This window comes from Panthera leo, chromosome A3 (assembly GCF_018350215.1).
Source record: "Panthera leo isolate Ple1 chromosome A3, P.leo_Ple1_pat1.1, whole genome shotgun sequence".
In the NCBI taxonomy this organism is placed as follows: domain Eukaryota; kingdom Metazoa; phylum Chordata; class Mammalia; order Carnivora; family Felidae; genus Panthera; species Panthera leo.
This window is the reverse complement of record NC_056681.1, coordinates 7,692,288-7,716,102: the sequence shown is the minus strand read 5'-3', so window position 1 is coordinate 7,716,102 and position 23,815 is coordinate 7,692,288. Positions and strand designations below refer to the sequence as shown.

General features: G+C 39.6%; 1 long non-coding RNA gene across 2 annotated transcripts; it reads right to left on the bottom strand.

The window, feature by feature from the left end:
* Positions 1 to 636: 636 nt before the first annotated feature.
* Positions 637 to 22,631, bottom strand: LOC122214869. Of its 2 annotated transcripts, none has more exons than XR_006200113.1 (3): positions 22,594 to 22,631; positions 12,592 to 12,690; positions 637 to 883 (listed from the first exon to the last, which is right to left on the bottom strand). It is a non-coding gene; the product is annotated as an uncharacterized LOC122214869 (long non-coding RNA). The 2 variants fall into 2 exon arrangements; XR_006200114.1 differs by having other exon boundaries at positions 637 to 806.
* Positions 22,632 to 23,815: the final 1,184 nt, after the last annotated feature.

Below are 23,815 nucleotides of genomic sequence, written 5' to 3'. Positions count from 1 at the left end.
AAACAAAAGGACACACAGGGAAAGATTTTACTTGTACCAGATATTTAGATATTCATAGAGACACAAAGAAGAATGTGGTTGTCAGGGGCAGTGAGGCTGCAGGGAGAGTAGGGAGTTACTACTTAATGGGAACAGAGTTTTATTTGGGAAGATGAGAAAATTCTGGAGGAACCACATACTGGTGATGTTTGCACAGCGTTGGGAATGTATTGAATGCCACTGAGTTTGTAAACTTAAGAATGGTTAAATTGGTAAATTTTACATTTGTGTATTTTACTATAATAAAAAACTGAAAAACCTACAAAATGTAGAGTTCCAGTTATCATTTGGATATTTCATTTTTCATGTCTGACACAGAATTATCTGCAGTTACTGTCCACGTAAGTTAATCTACTATCAGGAAACTGACAATATGTCAAATGTACCTAGATTTGATTTCCTCACTATTTCTCCTGTCTTTGGAGAGTTATTTGCCACATTTTAAACTAGATAATATATGTGTTAGGGATGCAGGGGTTAGTGGGTGGCTCTGAACTGTGAAGGATCTCCCTGTCCTCAAAACACATAAGGAATTTACAAATTCTCACTTGCAAAAGCTCACCACAAAGTTTATTTTCATAAGGCACTTGTGTTTGGCTTCCTTACTTCTTTCCACAAGCAGGATTGTTGTGCACTCTGTGTTCTAATACACTGGTGTAGATCAAAGTAGGAAATTTTATCCTTGATTAGCATGAAATGAATTTAACTTGAAACATCGTAAAGCTGACATGCTATACGTTCCGGGATTTAATCACATTTCCCCGTGTCTGTAGATGCAGAAATCAGAAATATCACATTAACAGGATTCTGAAGCTCAAGTCTACTGGGGTGACAGAGAGATATCCTGCAAATAATGAACAAAAGGCAGCGTTCATAAAAATCATTCCTTCATATTAGAAGCATACTAGAGAGGGAGGGATAGTAACTCTGGAAAATTGTGTGGTAAATGCTTGGAAAAATCAAAAGAAAAAACTCAGTCTTATTTTCTTTCAAAATATGTAATGTAAGGCTTTTTGGGGGGTAAAGATCTAGCTAAATTTAGATTTTAACCATTAGAAATGGTTTCCCATAAATATTAAAGGAATGGAAAAGCATCCTATAAACTGGATGGGTCAAGTATTTTACCAGGAAAGACTCTTTTTAACTCAACAGAACGATTTGCCAATACAAGGTCGAGTCGTGAGAGTCAAATTTCTACTTATCTCACTGAGTTCATTCACCCGGCCAATTTCTTGGGAATTGTGCAATATCCACGTTAAATTCCAACGTCTAGTAAAGACTTTGAGTGATGGCACCATTTGCATGTTTGATGAAAAGTTAGTGATCTCACACTGATTCATGATCAGTTGGTGAGTATTTTTCATATAGTATTTCTTGTTTCTTTCATTTGGGGGGTAAATACTGACTTTATTTGGGTCCCTTAGATCTCTAAATTCAATTTGTCTACATTATTCAGAAAGGCTAAAAGGTAAGACTTATCGAAACCTTTTCTCATTAGCAAACAGGCTAGAATGTTTGAGAAAAATGAAAGGCAGAGTAAACTTTTGTATAAAATACCCTGTGGATTTTCTGCTAAAGTAAAGCCCTTTCTAGGTTCTTGTCAGGTGGAACATGCCTGCTGATCTGAAACTTTTCACTTCTAAATACTGTACATAAATTATGTGATTGGGGAGTTTCCTGGCATTCATTTGATCCAGTCTGTGCATGTCAAATAGTTGCTTTTCAAACTACCAACTGTTAAACATGCACTGCTAGGTACAAATAATCTTTGAATAACAGGCCTCATAGGGAATCATGGCGAGAAAGCTTTAACTGATGAATTGCTAGCTACATTTTTTTTTTTAAAGAGGACTTAGAAAAATTATGGGCAACGAGGTGCCATTCAAGTGTACAAAGAGCCACAGGCTGAACTCATGAATGATTGATTCTCTGGTGGTCTTCTGCCTTGTGTAACTTTAAATTACAAAATGACTAGATGCATTCACAAGATCTGAAAGCTACTCACGTGGCCCAAGAAGGAGGGCCCGAGATGTTTCTGCGTGGGACGGGGTGTTAAAATGATTACCTGACTTTTACTGGCATCTTCTATCCATCGGCCCAATTTTAGACCCAACTTTAATAAGCAAATGGAAGCACTGTGTTGTAACAGAAAAAAGGAAAAGGGAAACACTGGTATGGAAATCCTAAGTCTGGGTTTCAGTCGTAGCACTGTGTTGTAGCTAAGGGCTTAAAATCTGAAGCCAGACTTCCCTAGTTGGAAACTCAACTCTGTTTCTCCCTGGCTGTGTGATCTTAGTCAAGCTATTTAATATGTCCGAACTTCCATTTCTTCAACTGTAAAATGGAAATGAGAATAACTCTAGTCTTCTACTCTAGAAAAATTAATATCTCATAGGGTTTTATGAGGAATAAGTGAGTTAACCTATTGAAATTCCTTAGGATAATGCTATTACAGAGTTGAGTATTCACTGGATGTTGTTATTAACGCGACCCTCAGGTAAATCACTCATGACACTATCCTGTTACTTGCCTGGCTCTCAGTTTTTACATCAAGAAAGTGAGAAGCACTTTCGGATCCATGGATTCCGAACATATTTCAGGACCTTTTTCTTTTTTTTTTTTTAATTTTCTTTTTTAACATTTATTTATTTTTGAGACAGAGAGAGAGCATGAACGGGGGAGGGCCAGAGAGAGAGGGAGACACAGAATCCGAAGCAGGCTCCAGGCTCCGAGCCATCAGCACAGAGCCCGACGCGGGGCTTGAACCCACGAACTGCGAGATCATGACCTGAGCCGAAGTCGGACGCCCAACCGACTGAGCCACCCAGGCGCCCCTCAGGACCTTTTTCTTAAAGGGCTCTTGCACACTCATCCAATGAATGAAACAATTCACATGTGGGCTACTCTGACTATAGCAGACAAGAGCGTGGAGGGCTCTGATGGCTCCCTATCACAGGTCACATTTGGGTTTCTGATGAATTCTCAGTTCTGTGGAGTGTGGGAGTGTTTCCAAAGCCCTGATTTAAAAGGCAGACATAGATCAAAACCACACTCAGATACCACCTCACGCCAGTCAGAGTGGCTAAAATGAACAAATCAGGAGACCATAGATGCTGGAGAGGATGTGGAGAAACGGGAACCCTCTGGCACTGTTGGTGGGAATGCAAACTGGTGCAGCTGCTCTGGAAAACAGTGTGGAGGTGCCTCAAAAAATTAAAAATAGATCTACCCTATGACCCAGCAGTAGCACTGCTAGGAATTTACCCGAGGGATACAGGAGTGCTGATGCATAGGGGCACTTGTACCCCAATGTTTGTAGCAGCACTCTCAACAATAGCCAAAGTATGGAAAGAGCCTAAACGTCCATCAACTGATGAATGGATAAAGAAACTGTGGTTTATATACACAAGGGAGTACTACTTGGCAATGAGAAAGAATGAAATCTGGCCTTTTGTAGCAACATGGATGGAACTGGAGAGTGTTATGCTAAGTGAAATAAGTCATATAGAGAAAGGCAGATACCATATGTTTTCACTCTTATGTGGATCCTGAGAAACTTAACAGAAGATCATGGGGGAGGGGAAGGAAAAAAAAAAGTTAGAGAGGGAGCCAAAACATAAGAGACTTAAAGACTGAGAACAAACTGAGGGTTGATGGGGGGTGGGAGGGAGGGGTGGGTGGTTGATGGGTATTGAGGCGGGCATCTGTTGGGATGAGCACTGGGTATTGTATGGAAACCAATTTGACAATAAATTTCATATTTAAAAAAAGAATAAAGGCAGACATAGGCTTAAATTCCTTGATTGTTGCCTTTAGTGGTTGTCTGATCTTAGGTAAATTATATACCTTCTCTGAACCTCACATTCTGCACCTGTAAAATCCAAGTAGAAATGAAGAATGACTTGGGGAATTAACGAGGTAAAAAATGTAGAGTGCTTCATTCTATGCTTGACACCGAGGAATCTGAGTTCAGTAAATGGGAACTAAAAAATGCCTGATCACTACAACAAACAAAGGAAGTAGTATGTTTGATGGTCAAGCTGCTCTCAGACGAGGGTGAGTTAATTTTAAGTGTGTTTCAGGTTGGAGCTCAGCTTATCCCTCTGAGACAAAAGACCACAAAGTGTTGTGAACAGTTTTCCTTCAGAGGGAGAACATTCTATTTTTCTTTAGGGTCCAGGAGTCTGTTTGAGTTCTAGAAATTAAAGATGGGATTTTTTTCCTATTTCCACTTTAACTTCTGAGTTTGTGTATCTTCTTACACAGAGCCTGGGGGTCTGTCATGGTTCAGAGCTGGACTACATCATCGATTTCTCAAACTTCAACTTTTAGCTTAGGGATCGAGCCCCTCGGTTCAGCAAGACCACTGCTGCTCTCCCTTTCCTCCCCAAGAGTTTAGATTTCTGGGTTTAGATTTAAATCAAAGGAAACTGGGGCTAGGAAATTATTGCACGATTCTTTTTTGCAGGGAACAGTTTTCTTGGAAATCTTGAAAGTCCTGGTAGGTTGATGAGAAGGCTAAATCGTTTTATTGCCTGTGTCTCATGTAATTTTTTCTCTTTACGAGGATTATTAATTTCCCAACTTGCTATCTTTTTAAAAATAGTCTCGAGACTCAGTGATCACAATTACAAAAATGCAGGGTGTATTCTTGTAAAAGTAATTAGATGAGTGGATGGCGAATGGAGAGGTGGATAGATAATAGATAATACAGTTCAGTGGGAAGACTAAAATAAAGCTAAATGCAAAATACTAGGATCCTAAAATTTCTTTGTGTTATGTATAACATACTGCTACTCTTCATAAATAGCTTGATTGCAATTGTCTAGGAATAAAAAATGGAACCTAAGTTTTTCATGGGAGCCTTCATGGTTTTTCTCCTTAGAACGTAGGCTCCTGGAGAACAGACTGATGTCTTATTTTTCTTTTCTATGCAAATTCAAGAAATGTGTATTAAGCATTTCCTAAAATGCATTGCCCTGTGTCCAGTACTGAATACTTGTTAAATACATGAATAAAAGAAAAACAACAAGCAGAAAAAATGAAAGGATGTTCGAAAAATCTTACCTAGAATTGACCTTTTCAGTTTTGTAATCCAGTGTGAAGTGTTTTTCTGACCACTGCTGCAGAGACTGATGGAAACCGGCTACTAGGGGAGATTCGGATGATTGTTTTACACAAAAACATAAAAATAAAAACTATTCCTTTACTCCAAGTGTCAATTCCATGAAAAGCCCTTCCTACAAATTTTGAATGTAAAGAGTTTAACTTCACATCGCTTCTGCCTTCTCAGTGGTGGCTTTTCTCACTATTCACTGGGTTTTCTCAGCGGTGTTCATAACATTGTCTCAGGCTTTAAAGATGAAGTGTGTTTGCGATGAAAAAAGTTTTCTTCAAGCTTCCTGGAAGGAGCGTCCTCTGTTTATGCTTAACCACAAAGTGAGGGTAGATTTTCTCTGCAGAGGGTGGAGGGTTGTATGTTGGTGATTTGAGATGCAAACTCTCCTACGGAATTATTTAGATATTGAGAGCAGGTCTGTCAGTATTTACACAGCTCAGTGTGGAAACTCAGATGGATTCAGCCAAGCTAATGAAGAAGTGACATCTTTCTTTCGTTTTTTCCTTTCTGTTTTTTTCTTTTCTTTTCTTTATTTGGCATGGTTTGCTTTCGTTGATAGCAATATGAAATGTTGGACTACTTACGTATAATAAATATTTCATATAAATTATACCATTTAATACAACAACCTTAAAAGGTAGATAATATTATTCCAATTTTAAATGAGCAAAGCAAGACTCAGAGAAGCTATTTTTCTAAGGACACACAGAATGAACACAGATCTGTCTGTGTATAGGGTTTATTCTTAGCTACTATACAGATTTCAAAAAATGTTTTTCATGTTTCAAGACACTGATGTAGATTTTTAAACAGAGGCTGCAATTTGTTGGTCCTCCTAAAGAGAAGGGAAACCAGTAACCTAACTTTAACATTAAATAATTTGATGTATATTTGACAAGTACCACTGAATTTCCTTTACCTAATATGATGTTAGGTTCTAGGATACAATGGTGGGGGGAAAAAGACACTGTTTTTGTATTCGCAGAAGTTGTATAATTTAGATCAGGAATTTCTGTATTCTATAGTTTATAGTAGGGGTTGGCAAATTATGGCCCACAAGTCAAATCTGGGCCAGGACCTGTTTTTATGAATAAAGTTTTATTGGAACTCAGTCACACCCATTTGTTTACACATTGTCTATAACTGCTATTGCACTGCAGCGATAGAATTTAGTAATTGCAACAGGGACTCTATGACCTACAAAGCCTGAAAGTGTCTCCTGACCTCCGATATAGTTTGCTGGCCTCTCTTCTATCCCAGGAGCCAGCCAGACATTTAGGGATAGATAGATAGGTCTTTCTGGAGAAAATGACATCCGAGCCATCATTAAAAAAAAAAAAAATTTTTTTTTAAATGTTTATTTATTTTTTGAGAGAACACAAGCATGGGAGGAGAAGAGAGAGAGGGAGACACAGAATCGGAAGCAGGCTCCAGGTTCTGAGCTGTCAGCACAGAGCCTGATGTGGGGCCTGAACCCACAGAGTGTGAGATCATGACCTGAGCTGAAGTTGGACACTTAACCCAGGTGCCCCAAGAGCCATCATACTGATAGAAATTCTTTGGGAGTAGCAGGGTGAGATGGGGGAGAAACAGAGAGGTAAGACTGTTTTAGGCTTTGGGAACCCCTGTGGTAAGTCCTGGGATGAAGAAGAATGGTGCTTTAGAAGACTTAAACTATTCAGTATGAATAGGGGCTAGTAACCTATATCGCAGCTCTGGGATCTTATGATTGTACCTTCTAAATGTACCTTCTAAATGTCGGGGTGGGATTACCTATCACCACTAACCCACAGATGTCCAGGCCAAGCTCCATTTTGAATTTTTTAAAATGTTTATTTATTTTTGAGAAAGAGAGAGAGAGTGCATGAGCAGGGGAGGGGCAGAGAGAGAGGGAGACACAGAATCCGAAGCGGGCTCCAGGCTCCGAGCCGTTAGCACAGAGCCCTTCATGGGGCTTGGACCCACGAACCCTGAGATCATGACCTGAGCGAATTCTTACTCTTTTTTTTTTTTAATTTTTTTTTTAACGTTTATTTATTTTTGAGACAGAGAGAGAGCATGAACAGGGAAGGGTCAGAGAGAGAGGGAGACACAGAATCGGAAACAGGCTCCAGGCTCCGAGCCATCAGCCCAGAGCCCGACGCGGGGCTCGAACCCACGGACCGCGAGATCGTGACCTGGCCGAAGTCGGACGCTCAACCGACTGAGCCACCCAGGCGCCCGCGAATTCTTACTCTTAACTGGCTGAGTCACCCAGGCGCCCTCCATTTTAGACTCTTAGGAATACTGAGCTATTGGCAGGGGAGTACCCATGGGGTGGTCATGTTGATATTGACTGAAGACAGGGTGAATCTGGTGCTGGCCATGTGTCTCCAATCTAAGCCAATACCAGCATGAACTGGGCCATGTCTGAGTGCCTGTGATGGGTGGTTCTTGCTCTAATGGAGCTCATGAGCGTTCTAGCACAGCCTTTGGATGTAACTTACCCCTTCTCGAGTAGTGCTTTCTGACCCCACTCCCCTCCCTTGGGAGAAGATCTTGGACTTCAATCCCAGACCTTTAAATCGGGTCTCATCTACCCAAGTCTTTTGATGCTTTCTCTCCCCAGTTTTTATTGCCATACCTCCCAACCTTTGTCCTTTTTCTTTTCTGTGAGAGTTTAATTGTCTATTGAAAAAGAAGCTGGGGTTATTGAGACAGTATTGGGATGAGTATGAATTCTGATGCCAGAATCTCCAAGTTCAAATCTAAAAGCTGTGTGATATTGAGCTAACCACTTATTTTCTGTGTTTCTCCAGGCTTCACTGTTGAGGATATACCTTACTGAGTTGTTTCGAGGCAAAACTGTGTTAATATACTTAGAAATGTGCTTATGGCAAATGCTATATAGGTCTGAATTATCTTACCATTGACTAAAAACTCAGTTCTCCTTTCCTAGAGGGCAGTGGCTCCTAAGTCCCCAGACACTCCTGGAGAGTGAGGGAGACTCGTGATTCTATTTTGGGCTGGGTGTAGGGGAAACATCTGAGGTGTGTGCGGGGCAGGCAGGTCAAGAGTGCCTCATTCTCTTTGGGACCAAAATGTAAGGATGCTCCAAAAAATACAATTACCATGAGAAATATTATTTTAATGCAACATTTAAAGAAACAAAAATGTATACGAAAAATTCTGTGATCAACAAAACACCCAGATTTTAAATCAAGACACGCTCTGTGAATCCATTCTGGGACCTAAGGCGAAAGGAAAGTCAACAATGCAAGTGGAGGAGGAGGCCTGACTCTCTACCAATGTAGCATGAAAGGGAAATAGAGCAAAACAGCCAGGTGTCCATAGGACAGCATGGGGAATGTCCATGACTTGACTATGCCTGGAGTGAAGATTGGGAAGCAGTGAGTAGACAGCCAGAAAGAGAATGCTATTTTATCAGACTTGGTGAAGATTATAAGCTTTATCCCCCAGACAAAAGGAATCTTTGAAGGGTTTTAAGCTGGAAAATGGCATGATCTGATCCTTGCGGTGCATAAATCGGAGGTATTCAAATTTGTAGGTTTGAAACTGAACTGGGTCCAAAAATCTTTAGTTCTTTGGAGTCAAAAAGTAGCAAGTAGCTTTAAATAAAAGAAGCAGGTGGCTAACAGACACTGAAAAATTGCTCAGCATCACTAGTCATCAGAGAAATGCAAATGAAAACCGCAATGAGATACCAGTTCACATCCGTCAGAGTGGCTATTCTCAAAAAGACAAGAAATAACAAGTGTTGGTGAGGATTTGGAGAAAAGGGGACCCTCAGGGAATGGTGCATCTCCTGTGGAAAAACAGTATGGAGGCTTCTCAAAAAATTAAAAATAGAACTACAGTCCAGCAATGCCACTCGTGGGTATTTATGTGAAGGCAATGAATACGTTACTTTGAAATGATATATATGCCCCATGTTCATTGCAGCATTATTTACAATAACCAAGATATGGAAGCAACTTACATGCCCATCAATAGGTGAACAGATAAAAAGGAGGTGATATATATATCAATATCGTCATATATATGTACTATTAATAAGCCATTAGAAGAATGATATCATTTGTGACAGCATGGATGAACCGAGAGGGTGTAATAGTAAGTGAAATAAGTGAGAGGAAGGCAAATCCCCTAATTTTTCAGTTACATGAGGGATCTAAATACAAGAACCAATGAACCAACAAAACCAAACCAGAAACAGATTCATAGATACAGAGAATGATCTGATGGTTGCTAGAGGGAAAGGGAGTGGAGGATGGGAACATAGGGGAAGGGGATTGAAAGGTTTAAACTTTCAGTTATAAGATAGATAAGACAGAGGATACAATGTACAGCATAGGGAATATAGTTAATACTCTTGTAACAACTTTGTGTGGTGACAGGTGGTAGCTGGGTTCATCAAGTGATCACAATGTCTCTAAATGCTGAACCACTATGTTGTGTACCTGAAACGAATATAATATTGTGTGGCAACTACACTTCAATAAAAAAAATAAATTCCAAACAGTTGTCTTACAAATAAACTTTCTGTTACATACTTTTTAAAAACAAGAAGTAAATCTATATCTATCTTCTTGTGAAGGGATTCTGAGATCAGACAGTATTACTGTAATTCTGTTCAACATTAACTGGAAAAAACTGAAAGTTGATTCAACCAAGCTTTACTTTTGGTACTCCTCTACTTTGATCACTGCGTATTTTATGAGCACCCTTGCTCAAATACTTGTGAACAAAATTGAAAGAGGCTATTAAAAGTATCTCTGGATGATGCTAAGTCCGTCTACATTTCCAGGATGATATTTTTGGCAAGAAGGGATCCATGATATGTGGTCGCTTTTTGTTGTAGTTTGAAATTACCTCATGGTAATTCTTTAAATTTTTCATTTAAAATGAAAGGTTAATAGTTATCCTGCACAGTTCCTGCAAAGTGAAAATGAGATTGGAAAGTTAAAATATAATTAATTTACTTTTCTATTATCCCTTCCGCTGGCGGAATATTCATGCATTCTGAACAGATAAGTTTTAAAAGAGGCACTAAATTGCAAGCGTTCACACTTGGATTCAGTTTAAAAGTTAAAAGCTTTCAGGCCAAATAAATTAGACAAGCATGCAAGATGAAGCTCCATTTCAATATTAATGAGTGCACGTGGCACCTTTTACATTGTTTTGTTTGTAGTTTCAGTATTAGAGTCAGAGATCTTGGAAGTTGCCATGGGACTATACTGCTCTTTAGTCTGCAAATGAATCATTACAATTTGTAGCTGCCCAAATTTCAGCTGTGGCCTTTCGAAATGAAGACAGTCCCAGATTCTTTCTGGAGACTTGACTCAGAGGAGTGGCTCAGACACTCGCTTGCTTGGCTCAGAAACCCTCAGCTTTCTGTCAGTGATGGATCACTGAAGGTTCTCCGGTTGCCAGCAACAGAAACATTATGCAAGAATATAGATAAGTCCCTGGGATGCAGAAGAAAGACCACAATTAAATAGTAAAGTTGTGTAGAAAGACAGAGCCAAGTTAGCGATCACAGTGGTACCTCAAGACAGCCTTAGCAGGATCCCTGAGATAAAAAGGTGAGCTGTATTTAGTCTACCTGTGCTTTATAATTCACGTAAAGATTATATAGATGACGTTTATAGGTGAAATGATAGTAGGATTATTCATTCTACAAATAATAATTGAGGACTTACTTATGCCAAGTATCCTGCCTGAGAATATTACATGAATCAGGCAGACATGGGCAAATGGGAGAATGCAGATGAGCCATAAACAGGTTTTAAGAAAAAAAAAAATACTGCAGGTTAGGTGCACTATAACAAAAAAACAAAAACAAAACAGGGCAAAATGGCCCAAAGAGCAATGGAGGTCAAGAAATAGCACTAATTTAGGAAAGTCCAGGGAGGCGTGGTTGGGGGATCACCATTTGAGTTGAGTCCTAAATGATATGAAGGAACTCGTCAGGCAAAGATCTGGGGAAAGAGCATTCCAGGCAAAGGATACCACAAATACCAAGGCCGTGAAGCATGAATAAACCTGGAGAGTTTGAGGCAGGAGATCATAGAGGCTGGGGTGCAATGAAAAGTGATAGGGCATGAAGGGTGAAAAGGTGGTGGTGGCCATATGGCTGTGGTTCTCTGAGGAGCTGGGGAGCATCCATGGAGTCCTGCTCGCTCTCTCACCTGGTCCTCTGAGCCCCTGAGAACCCTCATGCCTTAAGGCAAAAGCAAACTCCAGGTCAAGACCGACCAGTGGCTCACAGGGGAATTGAGGAGAATTTAGGGAATCCTCCGAAGGATACCCTTTCAACTCACAAATAACTCTCTGATTTGTCATTATGTTTAACCCCCCGAGAGCTTTAATTTGAAGTCTGGAGAGGAGCGCCTGGGTGGCTAGGTTAGTTAAGCATCTGACTCTTGATTTTGGCTTAGGTGATGATCTCACAGTTTGTGAATTCAAGCCTTGCATCAGGCTCTGTGCTGTGTCAGCTCGGAGCCTGCTTGGAATTGTCTCTCCCTCTCTCTCTGCCCCGACCCCACTCAGGCTCTCTCTCTCTCTTTCTGTCTCTCAAAATAAACGAACTTAAAAAAGATTTAAAAAAAGTGATGTTTGGGATTATTTCATTTATTTTACTTGGAAATTTAGTAAATAAGAATAATATAATTTATAATAACTTGAATGTTTTAATTTTTTGTGGCGTTGTCTCCTCAAATATCCTTGAATTTCTATGATCATAATTATAAATTGTAGCTAGTATCAGAGGGAAATTAATTTAGAGGACTCAATTAATTTTTCAAGTTCTAATTAAATTTGTACACCTTCAATAATTCACTACGAGGCTGTATAGCTATTGTTTTAAAACTTTTACGTCCCGTAGCAGTGTTTGTACAGACATATCAGTTGAATATATTTGATGTGGGTAGGACATCATGACATAATTTTCTTTATCTTTCTTAAACACCATCTCACATACAAAAATCTGCAGTTGGATGGGGTGCCTGGGTGGCTCAGTCGGTTAAGCGGCCGACTTCGGCTCAGGTCATGATCTCGCGGTCCGTGAGTTCGAGCCCCGCGTCGGGCTCTGTGCTGACCCACTCAGAGCCTGGAGCCTGTTTCGGATTCTGTGTCTCCCTCTCTCTCTGACCCTCCCCCGTTCATGCTCTGTCGCAAAATATTCTGTCTCAAAAATAAATAAACGTTAAAAAAAAAATTAAAACAAAAAACAAAAAACAAAAAAACCCAAAAATCTGCAGTTGGAATAACGATCAGTTAAAACCTGTAGAGGATTTGTATTATTTAGGATGAGTTTTGTCCATGAGTGGGAGACCCAGAATAGTAGTGGACTAAAGAAAACAGAAGTTTTCGACTCTCACGGATGAGTCAAAAGGTAGTCATTTAAAGACTGGTGTCATACTTCTGCTTACCTGAATCCTGAGGGGGGCAAGTCCAGGCCTTCGTCATTTTTAGGGGGAAGCTCATCATTTTTAGGTACAAAACTGAGATTAGAGCTTTTTCCATTGTATCTACATTTCACCCAGAAAAAGAGCAGAAAAGAGAAGGGACAAAGGATGAATATCAGCTATCATTTAGGAAAAATTCCCTGAAGGTCGCTCAGGGATACATCTCATTTATCAATAGCTTGCTCACATGGTCAAAGTTATCTACCAAAACAAAAACGAAAACAAAAACATAAAAAATGCGTGTGTTTTAAATGATGGATTGTCATATGCCCAGCTAAAAAATTAGAGGTTCCTCTAAAATGGAAGAAGGGGAATGGGCATTGGTGGGGGACAACAGGATTCTGCAACTGTACAAAATGTTGCCAGTTCCTTTAGAAATGTGCCAGTCCAACCATAATAAGGGAACCTGGGTAAAACTTTACATACTTATTTCATTAACTTTATATCTTTAACTAGTTCACATATTATTTTTCAATAAGTTAAGCAAAGAATATTCCATGGAAAACTTGGTGTTTTTTCCCCCCGGGAGATAAATCGAGTAGGGGACAGAATTAAATAATCAATGATAAGAAATGGAAAGAGTTTTGCCATCATAAATGTCATCGTGTTCAGGGTGGCTCTAACTTTAGTAGCAATTTGACAAGTCAATATGCTGCTCTATTTGATTGGGAATAGAATAAATTTCCGTCTCCACTAAATAGCTATGATCTTACACAAATTACTTAAATTGAGAGTCGTAGTGATAGTGATTGTAGCAGCAGTAAAATTAGTAGTAATAATATTGTCCATTTAATGAAAATATTTACCTCAGTGGTTACTTTGGAAGCTGAATGAATTAGTGTATGTCAGGGCACTGGTCTTGCAGTTTGAATTTAACAATTAATACACGGGGAAATGTTCCAAAGATCCAAGATGCGTCCGGCTCGGGAGTCTTTTGCCCAGAGACCTCTCCTGAATACCATCCATGGATGGCTCAGCAGAGGGTTAAAAATGTCTGTTGCACATCTACCAGCAGAGTCTCTTCGCCTTCTCTATCTAGATTTTATTCTCCAGTGCCTAAGCTCTCTGTTTCCTTCATTGCAAACAATTAAATTGACCAGATATTTCTTGAGCTGTGAGCAAGGTGTGTTCTGTGCCCAGGTGCCCTGTGACTGATACCGAAATAAATCAGACAAACTTCTCTGCTCACAAGGTGCTTACAGTCTAAGATGGCAAAACAAACAGATAATAATCATGACAGTGCTCAGTTTGACAGTTCTGTCCTAAGAAAGGTGATGGTAACAATGATGTAAAATTTCTAAAATCCAGGTGGAGACATAGAGTAGATAAATTTCAGTGAGTAAATACTTTATCTTTCAGACAGACTGCCAATATATTGAAGAATGTTGTAAGTAGTGTGTGTGTGTGTGTGTGTGTGTGTGTGTGTGTGTGTCTGCTTTTGCTGATCTCCAAGCATCCATTTGTACTTTTCTCTGGTGACCACCCCTATCTCCTAAAGGGAAAATATGTGAGGGGGAGCTAAGAAAGGAAATAGACTGATTTATAGGACAATTAAAATGTGAATCAGTGAATTGCCTATAAAAGGCAAAAATATCATTTAGGAAACTGTAGCCATGTAGTTGTTTTTTTCTCCTGAGCTGTAACATCACTATAGATTACTTTATTCCTGTTTTCTAATGCATAATGCAGTATAGTGGCTTTAAATTATTGCTATATTAATTATCCATGGATGGTGGCATTTTGCATATAAATAAAAGTGGTTTTTACTATTAATGTACGGCATAAAATCTTAGTTTCTGGTGTCAGTGCAAAAAGGGAAGCATTAATAATGAGACTGAGTTAAAATGAATATATCAGTGGAGTTTGGAAAAGTGGGGATTTGGAGCCTAGTAAATTGTTAGACAAGTGGACACTTATGATTGGAACTTTTAGGAGAGAAGTATGAATAACATGTCATCATTCGGAGCAGAACGGGGGTTGGCAAATTACCGTCGGAGGGCCAAATAGGGCCAGCTGCCAGTTTTTATAAATAGAGTTTTAATGGCACACAGCCAAGCCCCTTCATTTACGTATTGCCTATGGTTGCTTTTGAACTGCAATGGCAGAGTTGACTTGTTGCACCAAAGGTGCGTTGCACGCAAAGCCAAAATGTTTACTTTTTGCCTCTGCAGAGAAAGTTTGCTGATCCCTGGAATTGCATGACAAGCTTGCTCCAGCCCAAGGAGCTGATTCCTTCTGTACTCTGTGTGTGTCAACACCCTTCTCCCAGATCTTCCCTCAGCTTCCTGGCTCTTCTTGTCATTCAATTCCTAGCGTAGCAATCACCTCCGTAGGGCTCCTCAGGGAAAGGAGGAGCTCCAGAAAACCTGATCTCAATTAGCTTCTGAATTTCCTGCTCTCCTACCCTCCCCTTTCCCTACTATATTGCCCTGGTGCATTTGACTCAGAGCACTTTTCATGTCTGACATTACATTGTTTATTTTTCCCTCACTAGGATGTAGTGTCTACAAGAGTAGAGACATCTTGTCTGTCTACTTTGTCACTGAGGTCTGAAGACCTTATTTGTAATCCGCGTTGGCTGTTGACAGAATGGACCAGAATGTGAGCATGGTCACTGTGGCGGCCATCTTGGATGTGTTTCCAAAGGCAACAGTGCTTGTGGTCTGACCAGAGTCATCCTGCCCTGGGGTCAAAGGAAATACAAGTGTTGGTGATGATGGCACGAGACTCCATTGCATCTTAGGAAGTAGATTTCTCACTCTCCTGAGATGTTTGCTTTGAGGGTCTCTGGATAATAAGAGATTTGTAGAGAATGCCACAGACTGAAACATGAATCTTCTCTTTGTCACTTACCTCAGGGGTTTCCCTTCCTCTTCCTACAGGTATGTTTGTGAGGGAATCGGAGCCTGTGACATAAGCTAAATGTCACATGTGACTTCATCCTCACATCCTTCCTAACTTGGAGAGTGTGGCTTTGTGCAACTCAGTTCATCTTGCTGATTAACTGACCTGAAATTGTATCCATTTGCTTAATTTTATTGCCTTCCAAGGTATTTTTTCCAGACAATAGACACTATTAAATATTTAATTCAGCGACGAGAGTTCTGTTTATGGAATATTTATTAGATGCTTTTACTGAAGGTTTTTTATCTTCGGGTTTGCAACGGATAAATCTTATGACAAAGAGCTTCAAATTGGCTGTACTTTATGTCATCATTCTTTTGAGAGAGGACGCACAACGTGACAGTGTTCATAAACTCGACTGTGTAATTAGATGTGACCTAAGACACTCTACTATGTTCTTCTCTAACCTTACATACTAATAACCTGACCTTCCTAACTGTCCTTGAAAAAAAGTTGCTTTGTTTTTTTTCTTCACACTTCTAAGGGAAAATAAAGCGGCTTATATATCCTATTAACTGAAGATACTTGTAATGTCTTGATGGATCATTTTGTTTATTTGTACTTTCAACAATATTTATTGAGCCTTTTCTTTGTGCTAGGCTGTGCTGGCACTGGGGACAAAGTCATGGGCTCAATCACTCATGAGGAATATAGCTCAATCTATTACGAGGCTTCCCTTTAGAACTCATTTTCCAGTAAAAGACAAGCAGAGTAAAATGGAGATTTGAAGGCTATGTACAGGAAATTACAAGAGATATAATGTACCATTTTTGACATGAAAATTCCCACCTGAAACCAACTGAAATCCTAGTCCCCTCTTGAATTATTTGAACAAAAATGCCTAGCACATGTGGGTACACTGTGTAAACGTGTAATAATACTACCGGACTTTTCGAGCACTTATCAGATGCTAGCTACTTTATGAACCAACATTATTTCTGTATCTTCAACATTGTTTCCACTTTCCAGATGGGCAAACAGAGTCATGAACACGTAGCTATTGGTTGACTGGGTCCAGTTTCAAGCCAAAGTCTTGGGCTCTAGGGCTCTGATACTTCCTAGCTTCCCCACTGCCTCTTGTATCTTCTAAGAGAACGCAGTTTGCTTTTCAGCATTTTAAGAAATATCCAGGAATCAAAACATGTTTTCACTTCTCCTCACACTGGTTGTTTCCTGGTATGACGATGCAGGTGCATATAAACAGAGGGAAAAATCTAAACCAGTGGTGCTCAAGCCAAGAACATCAGTGTTCCACTGACCACGTTGGAACCACTGGAATATTTCTCCAGGTGGGAATTGAAATGGTGACAACTTGCGTTCAAATGGACAAACTCACACATGCACATGTACATACATCGTGGATTCACCCAGGATATTTTATTCCAGGTTTTCTGGAGTGAAACACAGGAATAGGTATTTTTAGTGAGATCCACAAATCCTTCTGATGTACTTTTAGTTCTAAACGCTTAGCCTGTTTTTTCCAACTCTGAGAAGGTAGATTTTTACCCTTCCACTTTATTCTTACGGATTTAGATTTTCCTTGGGTCACTGAGTTTCTTTCTTCAATCTCAGGGAAAGAGACTACTCCAATAGGCTTCTGTTTTGTGTGCTCAGATTACTTCCTTTAAAACTTATTTTCCAGTCCTGCTTCACATGGATTAGAGACACTGCCTCTTATGCTCTACTAATGACAGCAGGAGATTCACAATGTTGAAATTTTACCAGGGAGGCAGATGTAAAAGTCAACACTTACACATCTACCAGGCATTCCCGCAATGCTGTGCTGAAGTAGCCAAGAACTGATCCGTCTTCTTTTGCACAAACACTAGTATGATTTTAGGAGTTGATTTTGGAAAATTGAATTAGAACCTTTGCAATTAATGACATGGTGTAATGAGAGGCAGCTACTATTCTGACTTCCACTGCCTTCATACATGAGCCTGGTTTTGAAACTCAGATAAACTGAACCATCACCATATACCTGATCGTCCCTGGCATCATTTACTCTCCTTTTGTCCCTCGTCTTGTTGCATCAAGGTGCCTTATTTCCGTGTGGTGTTCTGTTGTAAGAATATACCACAGTCTGTCCATTCTATGTATGGTTGTCTGGGCTTCTGGTTTTGTGGTATTATGAATACAGCTGTCAGAAACATTCTTGTACATATCTTTTGGTAGACACAGGCACTACTTTCCCTTGGGTTTATACCTAGGAGTGGACTAGACATTATGTCTTGCTGTGATAGATATAGCCAAGCAGTCTTCAAAAATGGTGTGGAGTGCGTTCCATATAGAGTAAAGAACGTACTCTCACCAGTAATACTTAAAGAGTTCTAGTTGTCCCACATCATTGCCAGCATTTGGTATTATCGGTCTTTTTACATTCTAGCAATTCTGGTGAACACGTAGTTGTTTTTCACTGTGGTTTTGGTTTTCATTTTCCTGGTGTGATCTCATTTGTGTAATGGCTGGGTGATACTACAAGAAAGAATGTTCCATGTCTTATTGAACCAAACATCTACTGGTGGGCCATGAGGCTGTTATAATATTTTCCTCTTATAACCATATTTTCTCCGTGATAAAGCCCAGAACTTGAAACACTGGTTCAAAAGTTACATTTATATTAAAACTTTAATAGCTATGGTTCCCCAAAGAAATTGTACCCATTTTATACATCTGTCATCGATGTATGAAAATCCCCTTTCTCATACCCTGAATACCTACACCTAATATATTATCAGGGTTTAAAGTTTTAGGTCAGGTTTATCAATGAAAAGTCATAGTTTGGGGAAGCTTCATTTTGATTCCTTTTACTGAAAAGGTAGAGTTGCTTTTCATGTTTAGAAGCTGTTTGAACCTCATTGCCTATGAATGCTTGATCATATCCTTTGCCTAACTTTTCTATCAGATTGTTGGTGTCTCTATTATTGTTTATAGAAACTCCTAGTATATTTAAAATATGTACTTCGTTATATACGTGGCAAACATCCTTTTCCTTATAAAGAATATTTTAAAGAAGAACATCCCAAATATTAAGATAAAAACTAATCTTCTACCTGAACTTTGTAAAACATAAAACAATACATTGTATGTTCATACAATAGCAGTAGCTCATATATGCCCCCCATTTAATAGTTTATAAAGTGCTTGTTTACATGACTTTTCATTTCATTTATGTCTGTATTCTCTTTGTTGAATAGATTGGGAAACAGATCTTTAGTGATTTGACCAAGACTGCATGCCAGCATGAGGGAGAACTCATGCAATATAATTTAACTTTAAATGTATTGTAATTTCTCAAGGACCTAGTCTCACTCTAAGCTTTGGTCACCTGGTCAACCTTTAAAGTGCCATCATTTTTATTTCTGAGTCCATTAGTCTCCATTAATACAAACTGTTTGATACAGGAGAAAAGGAGAGACGGACTGAGATGTAGAAGAAAACCTGAATCAGTCAGATCTCTTATGATATCTTGTTAGAGAATAATTAGAAAGCTCTACATTTTGAAAAGTTGAGATCAACTAAATATGTAAAAACAGGGAATTAAATGAGTGGAGGGGTGTGTGTGTGTGTGTGTGTGTGTGTGAGTGATGGAGTACCATTCACACATTTGACATGTTGTAGGTGTATATTAATTCAAGTTGGAAAGTATTAATGATATCCTGTTCGGAGCCAGTTAAATAACAGTATCACAGATGGTGTGATTGAATTATATAAAATTGTTAGTATATAGTAACACCAAGTCCTTCCTATTTGCTGGGCATTATTTCTAAAATTTAGTCTTGGTAACTTATGAAATCTGCACAATAATGCTGAGATAGGTACTGTCTGCAATAGAGGCATGTAACTTGCCCAGGGTCATAGTTTTTGAACTCTGATCCTGGGATGCAGAGACAAATTATTAAAGAGAGAAGGGAGAATGGAAGGAAGGAAGGAAAAAAAGAAGGAACAAAGAACTAAAAGAAATAACAGTAGTTATTTTCTTTTTTACAACGTGATTACTTTTTACAATGCACCTGCATGGCTTAGAATGAAGTGAAAATTATAATAAGCCTGGGAAAAGCCTTAGAAGGGAAAAATTGTTTCCCTGTGAGTTTTCATCAGTCCAGTCCCCAAAAGTTACTGATGTGTTAAGGATTCAGATATCCAATTTAAATTGGCAAAACTCTGGTGAGTTTTGAAGGCACACAGTGTACAAAGACTGGAAGTTTCATGGTTCCTCAATAGTCCCACGATATTGTCACCTAGGACAGGAAGATTCCTATCCACAGCCATACATAGGCTGATGTTAAACTGGAAAAGATCCTGTCTTCTGATGCCCACATATTATTTGCTTTAATGATCCAGGCTTTGTATTAGTCTCTTCATTTCATTGTGGAAATGACCCTCAAACAAAGTGTCCAGGAGTGAGGGCAACTGTCCCTACTACTGGGTTTGAAGATGCTGTTTATGATAGGGAGCATGGCTACCTCGGTACAGGGGAAGTGGGAGGGAGTTCTAAGTGATATTAATAATGGGGAGGCTGGATATTTTCCCAGGTCCTTCCATCAGGTAATTACCAGGAGGGCTTCTTTACTGTGTTTTATCAATCCCAGAGGCTTCAGAAATGTCTGTAATCAAAGGTGAATGTATGATGTATTCCAGAGGGAAATGGGGGCTTTTGGGGGGTTATCAGTTGGCATTTCAATGCCAGTGGTTATATCTCTGTGCTTTATCTCAGCCGTCTCAACGGACCGGCCATGTGGGAGATTTTGAATTTTCACGAAAGAATTTTGGGAAAAAGATTTGAAGATTCATCCTATTAATTTTAATTGAGAATAAACAAGTTGAATTTTCTCCACGGTGGTTTTTTGTAAATACGAAATCATCAAGCTCACGTAGTCCCATTCACCCAAGACAGACAAGTCTGTATTTTATTAAAGGAAAACTGAACTTTGCATTTAGAGCTAATTAGTAATGAGACAAACACCCTCAAGTTTCTTAGGAAGTGTACATGAGGAAATAAGATATCTGAAGCCAATTACAGAGTTGGGCTTCAAAATTACTTTTATGAAAAAGAACATTTGTCATTTTTTGTTTAAAATCTTGATTTATCACATTCTGAGCCGAACTTGAGATGTTGTGTTTTTATTTTACCTAACAGAATGCCTTGCCTGCAGGCAAACAGAATGTTGGATTAAAACTTTTAATACTCTGGGGCAAAATCTGCTGCTTTTAATAAGAGACAAAGGCTCATTTGGATCTTTTCGTCATTATACAAACACACTCAGCTTCCGTTTATCATGTTCATTGCTTTAATTCCGGGTGCGCAGCACTGAGGAGGGAGATGGTTGCCAGGGCACACATGGCCTGCAATGAGTGATAAATTTGAGGATCTGTCAACAGAGGCACTCTCTCTCACAGGTAATTGTCTGATTCCATCTTCTTTCATCTGTAGCCAAGAAGATTCCAAATGGATATTGTTGACAAATGTTATCAATTCATGCAAATGGCTTCAGAGAAAAATGAAGTAGAACTCTACACAGATAGATGGTACCAGTGAGGTCTTATGTCCTAAAAAAAAAGTAATTCTTGGCACTCTGCTATGCACTCCTGTGTCTGAATACATGTAGTCTTCATAATAATCTTTTGACTTAGATACGGTTGCCGTTCTGTTTGACCGATAAGGAAACCATAGATCCAGAGTGTCAAATACATGGCTCGGTCAAGGTAACAGAGATGGACTTTTATCTCAGCAATCTGACTCTGGACACCCGGCTCTCAAACAATAAGCCATCTAGCTTTCCAATTACAGCGGGTCCTAAGGCACGGCCCTTTCCCTTCTGGAAGGAGTATGGAATGGAGCAGTGCAGGGGCCAGCTTCTTAAATGGGAATGTCACCAGCATCAGTGCAGGCAGGAAGGAAGCAGGTTGTTCCAGATGTGAGGGGAGCTGGCCATACTCATGCCACAGAGATGTGGCAGTCCTTCTATTTGTAATAGAAAAATACTACTGATGCATATTTTTTTGGTGTGTGTGTTTCATCTCGAAGATCACCATTGTCCCCATGCATTCCTTCATTTATCAGAACATGATAGCCTTATTATGGTAAAGACTGGGGACTGCACCAGACCAATTGGAATATAATCTTGCCTCTGCTCCTCATCTAGTTACCTGTGTCAACCTGCACAGACATTGAAACCTCTCTTAGGGTCCATTTCTCCATCTGTGAAATGGGCATAATTACTACCACTTTCTAGGTTTGCTGGAAGGATTTTAAGGAGATGGTATTGGTGAAGAATTTTGCAAAGGGGGTGCTGTCTGTTGGTGACATAAAGGTGACTCTTTCACCATGATAGGGATTTGAGTTTGAGAAACAAGGATACTTGTGATTGCTAAGCTACATATATTCATACAGAGTAAAATAGAGAGTTGAAGCAATTTAAAAAATATTTTAGCCCCTGAATACACTGAGTTAATACTTTCAATATGTAGGGACGTCTGTGTGGCTCAGTTGGTTGGGTGTCCGACTCTTGATTTTGGCTCCGGTCACGATCTCATAGTTCATGAGATCGAGTCCCGCATTGGGCTCTGTGCCGGACGTGGAGCATCCTTGGGATTCTCTCTCTCCCTGTCTCTCTGCATCTGACCCTCCCACTCTCTCACACACAAAATAAATATGTAGAAACTTTGAGGTAGTTTTATTTGGTAAATGTTATTGAGCACCTACCATGAGCTAGGCATTGTGTTCACTGTGGCCAAGGCAATGATGGTCTGTTCTCAGTGAGTTTATATTCACAGAGCAAAAGCAGCCACAGCAGTCCATCTATCTGTTCATCCATCCATGCATCCATCTATTCATCCATCCATACATCCACCCATCCATCAGTGAATTAATAAATAATATGAAATGATATATATGTGGCAATGAAACTATTTGGCATCTGGGAAGACCCAAAAATTAAGATGATATCTGAATAAGATTTAAACATAAATGGAATTTACTGAGGGGTTTCAATGGATAGAAGAGTTGTATTTACTTATACAGTCCACTCTTTACTTAGCATAGGTTAGTTAGATACCTACTTTGCACCAGGCCTGGTGCTAGGTCCTCAGGCTATAATGGTGAACACACTCCGAGATGCTACCTGATCTCATGGCACTCCCAGGTGACTTGGAAGATACATCAGACCTGCATTGTAGATGGTTTTATGGTGACAGTGTGTATGACATAGTAGAGTAGCGTAACCATGGAATGTCAGGAGAAAGGAAACAATTGCAGTAGGCCAAGTGCTATTTTATGAGGAACTGAGGTAAGGTAGGGAGAAATAGTGATCTGAATTATCCACAAAAGTGCATCCGATTATGGCTTCATAGTTTCCTGTTACTCTATATGCTACCCACACGGTATTCATTTAATGAGAAGAGGTAAAATATAGGCGAGTGTTTTCTTATCTACCTGAGTATTCAAATTTGTGGTTATTTCCAAATGGTGTTGCTCAGACGGATAGAAATGGAAATAGAACCAACTCCAGTAATGTAGAGTGGATGGATCTTAAAAAAAAAATGAAACAGTGAATAATTGTCATGAAAATGACAGCCTGGGATGCACACAAAGGCAGCAAATTCTAATTTCGGATTGTGCAGTCAGGCAACAGAGCTAAGCAGAAATGAAAGGCTTTGTAAAAATCTCATGTCATAGTCTAATTTTGCACGTAAAACATCCACCCACTCTAAGAACAGATAAAAGTGCTTAACCTTCGCATATCTGTATCTAAGAACTTTTCTGCGAGGTTCTGATAAGGTGAAGGAACTCGACTCTCGGGCCACTGGAAATTAGCCTGCTTGTCTGTGATGCTCAATATTTTAAAACTGCACATTGAAGTTAGAAAACAGCTACTGAGGAAGGAAGCACAGGGAAGGAAGGTGCCTTGGACAATTCAAAGTTGAGTAAGACTTGGTTTGTTTTCCGGAAGGTCTCAGAATCCCCTGTGATGCAAATCACAAAGGTGTATGCCTTGAAGTAAGACATCCCTGGGTTCAAACACCAGCCCTTTGCACTTAGCATCAATGTCCGTAAGGGTGTTACCGGCCTTCCCAATTAATTCTCTAACTTGCCATGTCTTTAATGAGAACGATATTAGTATTGTATTGGTTTGTATCCTGGATAGCAAATAACCACAAACTTAGTGGCTTACGAGAACATACATGTATTAACTCATAGTGTTGGTGGGTGGGTCAGAGCTCTGGGCATGCCTTAGCTGGGGCCTCTAGTCAGGCTGCCAAAAGATTGGAATGCAGGTGCCGA